Genomic DNA, 9,673 nt, shown 5'->3' with positions numbered 1-9,673 from the left:
CTCACCACAGCCTCTGCTCTGGTTACTTCTGTCTAACTGCAAGCAGCGTGAGAGAACAGGTTCAAGACTTACTTTTTCTTTGTGTGTGTTTATCTGTCTGCCACATGAATGCTGTGCCTGCAGAGGCTAACAGAGGGCGCTAGGTGCCCTGAACTAGAGTGGCAGGCATATGCGAGCTGCCTGAGGTAGGTAGCATAGAATGGAACAGGGGCACTCTGAAAGAGCAGCAAGACCTCCTCACTGCTGAGACGTCCTTCAGCCCTGACAAAACGACTTTCAAGGAGGAATAATTTCTGCTCATGTTTTCAAAAGGCTTCCTCCATAGCAACTCAGCCCCGTGTGTTTTAGCTGAATGTCATGGGGGTGGGAATGAGGGGGGTGAAGTCTCCACCTCTTGAAGATTACGGAAGAAGGTGAGGAATGGCCCAGGCACCATGTACAGCTTTTGAAGGTTTGTCTCTAGTGACCTACTTTCTCTAACAAAGACCCACCTCCTAAGTTCCCTGAGCTTTTAATAAATAGGGCCACCATGTCAGTATCCAGTATTCAACTCATGAAACCCTTGGGGTCATTTCATACTCAAACCCTAATGGCATGCTAACACTTTGGTTGGTTTCCTCTCCTCTTCCACCTGACTTGGTCTGCTTGGGGTGCACAAGAGCAGCCAGGTGATCTGAGGTGAGGTGCCAGCATGTTGTAAAGGAGAGGTCTGCTTGTTTGTCCCAGCTGCCCGGCTAGCTTTACCCCGAAATAACCACACAGAAACTGTATTAAATAAATGACTGCTTGGCCTATTAGCTCTAACATCTTATTGGCTAACTGTTATACCTTGATTTATCCCATTTCTATTAATATTGCCACATGTCTGTGGCTTACTGGGAAAGATTCAGCATGTCTGACTGGTGGCTTCATGGCAGTTCTCCTCACTTTGCTTTCTTCCTCCCAGAATTTGGTTCTGTCTTCTCTGCCTGCCTAAGTTCTGCCCTATCAAGGACCCAAAGCAGTTTCCTTATTAACCAATGAAAGCAACACAAAGATAGAAGGAACTCCTACACCAACAGCATGGCCAGGTTCTGGTGAAGAGCCTTTCTGTGTGCCTGTATGCATGCCTATATGAGCTTTTCTAGACCTCTGGGAATGGAAGGCCACCTCTCTTGGTCCTCACATGGCCTTTCTTGGTGTGTGTATATGGAGAAAAGTTTCTCTTCCCCTCCTCCTATTAGGTCACTATTTCAATCGGGGTTCCCACCCTGATGATCATATTTAGATATGATCTAATCATGGCCATGGCCTCACCTCCACATACTGTGACCCTGAGGGAAGGAATGCAGACATTCTACAGCAACCTTGTTAGTTCCACTGGGACCTTGTGGTCTGTTGACTCTTCTCCCAGTCTCTGTCACGTCCCAGACAGGGCAGAAACTGTCCCTCCACCTGCTGTGGAGACAGATTGGTCCTGTTGTTGTTACCAGCACCTCACACTTTAATTCTTATGCTGTTTGGTTTGTCCAACTAGAAAAGCCACAGCAGCGAGTGAGCTCAGGTACCCATGCTGTCTCTGCACCCTAGACTGCAGGAGAGTCATGTGCTGTTTGGTTTCATTTTTCTGTGAATCCAGTGACCAGCCTTCACAGGCTCTTAGCAGCCCAGCTCCTCATGGGCTTCTTTTCTGTTTTCACTAATGGCCATTTCTCTTCTCCATTCTGCGTGTCTCCCATCATGCATTTCCCAAAAAGAAGTCCCCCCCCTTGCTTCAGAAATATGGACCACCATGGGTCACCTCTCCAGGCTGCCTACCAGCAACTGTATTGTCCTGGAGGAGATGCCATGACTTTTACCACAAACCTGGTTGCTGCTAAAGGTTAAGCCTCTTCTCTGTCTCTACTCTCTCTTTCCTTGGACCAGGCGTCCTGGTTGTCAGAAAGGTCAGGGAAGGCTCTAAGTTGCCGTCCTCTCAGTCTCTACTATCTTTCCTTGGATCAGGGGTCCTGGTTGTCAGGGAGGTCAGGGAAGGCTCTAAGTTGCATTTGCCTCCATGTTTCCACAGCACCAGAGACTTCAGTTCCTTCTGAAGTGCCGGGTGCTCTCAGAACTCTCTAGTTAGCCAACGACAGTCCATTGTGTCGGGTTGTAAGCCCAGGCCACTTGTCTCCAGAGGAGTCTGGGACAGGACTTGACCACCATCATACTGGGGACAAGAAAGTCTCAGGGCCTCCCTGTAGGACTAGACCTTGTTTCACTCTTCCTTGATTGCCATCTCCTGGCTTTTGCACTTCAGAAGTGAGGGCCTAAGTTACCCTATTGTATTTTGTAATGGGGAGCTGCAGGCCTCTTCCCACAGCCCAGCTCATGGCTGCCTGGCTAGCTTATGCCCCAAAATAACGACACACAAACTGTATTCTTTTAAACACTGCTTGGCCCATTAGCTCTAGCCCTTACTGGCTAATTCTCATATCCTGATCAACCCATCTCTAATAATCTGTGTAACATCAGTCTTACCAGGAAAGATTCAGCATGTCTGACCTGGCGGCTTGCTTCATCGCTTCTGGCTCTGAGAGGAGCTGCCCTGCATCTGAGCTCACTTTCTCTTCCTCCCAGCATTCTATTCTGTTTACTCCACCCACCTAAAGGCTGGCCAATCAAATGGGCCAAGGCAGTTTCTTTATTAGCCAATGACCTTCCTCCATCATTTCCCCTTTTCTGTTTAAACAAAAAAAAAAAAAAGGAAGGCTTTAACTTTAACATAGCAAAATTACATATAACAAAACAGTTGTCAAGCAAGAATTACAGTTACAATATTTATATCTATTTTATCTTTCATCATTAACAATGGAAAACTATAACTATAACTATCTATCTATTCTTCAACTCCATCAAAGACTCCAGAAGAATACAATATTACCTAAGCAAACAAAAAGTAAGCAACTTCTAAACTCTAGAAATGACAGAGACATCTCGCTGCCTGGACAGTCACCCAAAGTTCCTCTGTACTGTTGGGGCATCAATCTTCAGCCTTCAGGCCCATAGTATCCAGCAGACTTTTCCATGAAGCAGGAAATTTCAAAGGCAGTTCAGTCACTATCTGCTGTGTCCTACAGAATGTCTCGCAGACTTTTTCATAAATCAGGAACCCCGAAAAGATCATCTCACCTTTAGGCAATTTCAGCAGTCCTCTCTCTGTGGGTTCTTTGTGTCCAGTTTATGCAATAGTCCAGGCAAGAGCAGTTTCTTGCCCAAATGGCTATCAAACTCCATAAGGTGCCTCTTCGATGCCCATCTTCTTCTTGAAGTAGATTGGTGCTGCCAGGAGCAGAGTGTCTCATTGTTATGAAAAACCCTAAGTTATTAAAACACTTAAAATGCCATATTTTATAATCTTTGAAAGATATGAAGAATGTCTATCTAAAATATATCTATGTACATCTAGAAAATCTAACATGACTACAAGCTTGACTATTATTGATAATTATCCATTAACAACCTATATACATTACATTTTTAAATGAACTACACAATCACAATACCTTAATCAAGGTCATAAATACATATACATATAATAAAATTGACCTTAAATATCAGTAAACCAAGATTCATATCAATGCAAATTATTCACATCTATATCATCTCCCCCTTTAAATGTAAAAGAGCATTTATAAACAATATATGGGAACATGGGCGCAGTTTTTTCTCTCCAAACTGCTTCCTGCTGAATGGGGGCGCTGTTATTCGGGTCTTTTATGGGATAACCTGTCTGCTAGGTTCATCTCAGTTGGCAGTTGAGCGAAGCAATTTTTTGAAGGTGTTCACAGCAACCTTTCAGGAGGGCGTGGTCTATCATACCATATTGGGATAGAAGAAATCCACAGGGTCGCATCCTCTGTGAAAACAAAAGACGAGACTCTTTTCCAAAGTATCATATCCTTAGATCCAAATTCTGAAGTCAAGGTATTTTGAAAATATCTATCTTGGATTAGTTCAGCAGCATTTATAAACAAATATCTTTTAGCATCTGTTGCTCCCTTCCTCAGCATTCAAACAATTCAAACAGAGCATAATAGCATATAGTATCAAGATTCTCATGGTATTTTCCATCTTCGTGTGGCTTTATTTTAACCTCTATTTCGTTTCCTTTTACTTTTATTTTATATTTTCTGTATATCTTCGTCCTGGAATAACTCTGTAGACCAGGCTGTCCTTGAACTCTCAGAGATCCTTCTGTCTCTGCCTCCCAGGCATTGGGATTAAAAGTGTGTGCTACCACACCTTGAAGTCACAGAGGTCAATCTCCCTCTGCCTCCAAAGTGTTGGGATTAAAGGTGTGTACTACCACACCCAACTACTTTCTTTCTTCCTTATTTTTTTTTTAAGAACTTTAACATTTAGCCTGCATATATTTTTAAGTACACTGTAAATCATTTAAAGGTTTTCTTTGTCTTTGAATCTCTCTTTACTGTATCTCTCTCTTTTTCTGACCACACGAGCCTTTAAATTACTGAGCAATATGGGTAGGATTGAAGCGGTGGCTTTGCCAGCTAGATCCAACCCATTCCTTAGCTTTCCAGCCTCACGGCAGAGGTACCGGCTGTAGGGCAGAGGTACCGGCTGTAGCCATGTTTATCACCACAACTCTGTGGCGTTTCAAGGTCCTTGCCAGCAAACAAGCTACAACACTCAAATGCTCTCTCTGTAGCTGACCTCCTGCCTCAAAGAGTCAGAGTTTTCCCTGGCAGGATGGCCCACAAAGCTGGCATTTTAAAACAGCACAACTTTTTTCCTGCTACGGCTGAAAACAAACAAGCATGCAGTCAGCTTTTATCAATACCATTTAAGTGTTTTGTGGCAGGAACTCTTAATGAGCTGCAGGGTTCTGCAGCTGAAGCTGAGTCAGGAAGCCTCTCTTAGATGAGAGCGCTTGCTTGCCTCTAGCAAGCAGAGCAAACCCAAGAAATTGCTGCTACCAAGAAAACATGCTTTACTCTATTCGAATATTTTCCAAGCTTTCTCAGGCTTTCAGTGGATTCAGTCATCCACGTCTGGGCGCCATTCTGTAGTGGGGAGCTGCAGCCCTCTTCCCACAGCCCAGCTCATGGCTGCCTGGCTAGCTTATGCCCCAAAATAACGACACACAAACTGTATTCTTTTAAACACTGCTTGGCCCATTAGCTCTAGCCCTTACTGGCTAATTCTCATATCCTGATCAACCCATCTCTAATAATCTGTGTAACATCAGTCTTACCAGGGAAGATTCAGCATGTCTGACCTGGCGGCTTGCTTCATCGCTTCTGGCTCTGAGAGGAGCTGCCCTGCATCTGAGCTCACTTTCTCTTCCTCCCAGCATTCTATTCTGTTTACTCCACCCACCTAAAGGCTGGCCAATCAAATGGGCCAAGGCAGTTTCTTTATTAGCCAATGACCTTCCTCCATCAGTATTTAGCTCACATGAGTTGAAAGACCCTAATATTTACTAGTTCCTTCATATAGCAAGGGAGACAGAAATGGTATTCTGGCTGTTGTGTATATATGATGTAATTATATGTGTGCATGCATAGGGTATATATCGTGTCGTGTGGGGTCAGAGGGTGTCTTAGTTGGGGTTTCTATTGCTGTGAAGAGACATAAGGACCAAAATGACTCTTATAAAGAAAATTTTAGTTGAGATGGCAACTTACATGTTCAGAGGTCCAGTCCATTGCCATCATGGTGGGACATGGCAGTGTGTAGGCAGATGTGGTGCTGGAGAAGTAACTGAGAATCCTATGTAGTTCTTACAGGCAACAGGAAGTGGTCTGAGTGTCACACCGAGCAAAGCTTGGACATATTATCAAAGCCCGCCTTCACAATGACACACTTCCTACAGCAAGGCCATATCCACTCCAACAAAGTCACACCTCCCCACAGCGACTCCCTTTGGGAGCCATTTTCTTTGAGGGTGACCTTGCATATTGTCCCTCACCTCCCATCTTGCCTGGGCTGGAGTCTTTGCTGTGTATTACAGGGTAGCTTCTGGGGTTTCCCCATCTCTGCCTCCCGTCTCAGTACAGTAGTGCTGGTGGGTTACACATGTGTGCTTCCATTCCTGGCTTTACAGAAGCTCTGGGCAATTCAAACATAGACCCTCACGCTTGCATGGCAGATGTCTTACTCACTAAACCACCTTCTCAGCCCCATGGTATGTATGTGTGTGCACGTGCGTGTGTGTGCATAATTAAAAGCAAAACTAATTAACATGTATAGCTGGTGTGATTATTAGCTCTTTAAGCTCATGTGTAAAGAACCAGTGTCTCCTTCCATTAAGCCTCTCTCTGTCGTGTGTTCACTGGAATGTCAGTCTCTGATGACAGCAGTGTTCCTCGATGCCTAGAGATGAAGCCAGAGGCAGGGCTCACAGGACCAGGCAGGTAGAGACTTGGGACTTACAGGACCAGTGGCTTCATCCTGATTATTTGTCTTACCAACTGCTGGGTTCCCACTGTGCCACTGCTCAGGCCCTCATGCCTAACACTTCAGGTTTTAAGGTCCGGGGACTCAAAGGGGCTTGACGGCCTTGGAGCAGCTGCTTGGGTGACCTATAAACACCTGGGAGTCCTGATGAAGAAGAGAGTTCTAGGTTCCAAACACCAAGAGGATTTCTGTACCTTCGCAGGGAAGAGGATTCTTGTAGTTCCATGAACTAAAGAGTAGCTATAAGAGTGGTTCTCTGTGATGACTTTAATCTAATAGCAAATTTAGAGAGAGGAAGAGCGAGAGTGTGCATGTGTGAATATGCACATAAGCCAGAGGTTGACCTTGACTGTTTTGGTTTAGGAGCCACATACCTTCTCTGTCTCTGTTTCTCTCTCTGTCTCTCTCTCATTTGTGTGTATGTGTGTGTATACCTGTGGAAGCCAGAAGTCCGCACCAGGTGTCTGTTTTCAATCCCTTTCCACCTTAGTTTTTGAGATTTGGTCCTTCACTGAACCTGAACTCCGATTCAGATATTCTGGCTGGCTATTGAGCTCCACAGGTCTACCTGTCCCCATCCCATCCTCCCACCATGTATCCCCTGTCCCCATCCCATCCTGCCTCCTGCCATTGCAGGGCTGGGAATACAGATATCTGGGGATGGGCCCAGAGTTTACATTGTTCCTGGAGATCTGAATTCAGGTCTTCATGTTTATGTGACAAGCACTTTCCCAAGTACTGAGCATTCTCCCTAACCCCTCCACCTTGTTATATGAGATAGGATTTGTCACTGGGATGAGAGACGCGCGAATCAGCTAGGCTGTCTGTCCAGCTGGCCTCAGGGACTCTCCTGTCTCTGTAGGGCTGGGCTTACAAGCCCCACTTTCAGCTTTCACACAGGTCCTCTATGCTTGTGTAGTGAGCCCCTGGCCTGCTGAGTTGTCTCCTGAGTCCCACCTCCTGACATTCTCTGCCAGTTTTGCCAGTGCCCTGCAGTGAAGGAGCCACCTGGCAAGTCTGTTCCCCAGTGTCCTTTGCTGTCATTCCTTCTTCTTACTCAGTTCTTGTCCTGAGCCATGTCTTAAAGCCACAGGCCTCTGTTCCCCACCCCAGTTCTCGCTGGCTCCTAGGCCTGTGTAGATTCCCCACCCCTACTCCAAGCATAAAGACTGTAGTCCCATTGGCATTAGCAGAGAAGTTCCCGGCTCCTGGGAAGGTGGGTTAGACGTGAGAAGGTCTAGCAAACTGACAGAGTTGTGTCCTTGAGGCTAATGCAGTGTAGCACAGAGAGAGGCCTTTCCAGGGGTGGGGTCAGGAAGGCTTGAAGGACAGCTGACCGGGAGTGGGCTTTCATTTGGAGGGGAAGTGCTTTCGGTATAGAAGGCAGTTTGTGTAGAAGCACAAGGTTTCCTCACAGGCAGTTTGCATACTTGCCTTAACCATTTCTGGCCTCGAGATCGTGGCCACCAGTGCGTCTGGAGTGGAGTACGGCCCTCAACATTCCTAGTCCACCCTCTGCGACCCATTGTGACACGATCTCCCTAGCCACCAATGGAACCCCAGGGTTCTGCTTCTAAGGCTCTGGTTGGGTCTGGACAACAGTCAGGTGGGCCCTGGCTTTGGCTTGTGTTCCTGTCTCCAGGGAGGACGGACTGGGGGCAGGTGTAGAAGGTGGTAAGTATGAGAACACCTGGTGAGTGTGGGGCCACGTTCTCAGCGCAGATCTGGATGGGAATGTGCCTGAGCCTGTTCAGTTGTGGGGACTCTGGAAATAGCAGGCTGTCATCAAGGGAACTTCTTAGGGCGAGGGTAATTTCGAGACAGGGTTTCTCTGTAGCTATGAAGCCTGTCCTGGAACTCACTCTGTAGACCAGGCTGGTCTCAAACTCACAGAGATCCACCTGCCTCTGCCTCCCAAGTGCTAGTATTAAAGGCGTGTACGACCACTGCCCAGCTGTATTCTGAATGTTTTATCTTTAGGTAGTAAATCTCTCTATTCCTAGTTATGTCCAATTTTGGTATTTTTCTTTTTTTCCAAAGATTTTTATATTATGTAAACGAGTTTTTTGTCTGCATGTATGTCTGTGCACTTTCCATATGTGTGCAGGGCCCACAAAGACCAAAGAGGGTGTCAGATCCCCCGGGACTGGAGTTACAGATGGTTGTAACTGCTGTGTGGATGTTGGGAACCAAACCTGAAGCCTTTGCAAGAGCAGCCAGTTCTCTTAACTGCTGAGCCACCTCTCTGGTTCCTTCAGCATTTATCTGAGTAATTTAGCCGTATCCACTTCCTTTTGATACTGCACCAAATACAACATTCCCATTACTCTCTGCCTTTTCTTGTCCTGGTGCCTTAAACGAGTCTTCTTACAGGGTGACCTAATTGTCACCTACATAAGACATTTCAATAAGAGAGAGGACCAAGGTGACTTCCTGTGACAGCCCAGAAGATATAAACAAGGTACGTTCCAAGAACACTGGGAAATGCTAACAACCCTTTTAAAACATAGCGTGGATCTGATATTTCTTTTATTTTTAACTTATTTTATTAACATTTTAATTAATGCAGATTAGTTATGTGTATTTATAGAGTATAGCATAGCTCTTTAAAACCATATATGCAATAGGTAATGATCAGGCCAGTCTTTAACATATCCGCTATCTCAGACATAACATTAATTCTTAGCCATGGGAATATTCAAAGTGCTATTGGCTACTTAGTCTATTGATTGTTGTCCATCATAGTTATTCTGCTGGACCCCTCTCCCTATTAACCATCATCTCCCCACCCCTGCCCCTGGCTTGTCAAGGCTCTGGTAAGCCACTACTTATTTCTTTGAGATCAACTTTATCTTCCGCACAAATGAGAACACAACACAGGGTATTTGTCTTTGTGTATATGACTTATTTCACTCAGTGGAATGCCTACCTCTTCTATTCATGTTTCTTTTCTTTTTTCTTTTCTTTTTTTTTTTGTTTTGATTTTCGAGACAGAGTTCCTCTGTAGCTTTGGATCCTGTCCTCGAATTAACTCTGTAGATCATTCTGGCCGTGAACTCACAGAGATCTGCCTGCCTCTGCCTTCCGAGTGCTGGGATTAAAGGCATGTGCCACTACAACCCAGAATTCTGTCCATGTTTCTACAAATGACAAAATGTCTGAATGGTATTCTACTGTACATATATAGATGGAAGAGAGATAGGTGATAGATAAATTATAGAGAGATGATAGG

Source organism: Chionomys nivalis, chromosome 4, assembly GCF_950005125.1.
Source record: "Chionomys nivalis chromosome 4, mChiNiv1.1, whole genome shotgun sequence".
Classification (NCBI taxonomy): Eukaryota; Metazoa; Chordata; class Mammalia; order Rodentia; family Cricetidae; genus Chionomys; species Chionomys nivalis.
This window is presented reverse-complemented; position numbering follows the sequence as displayed.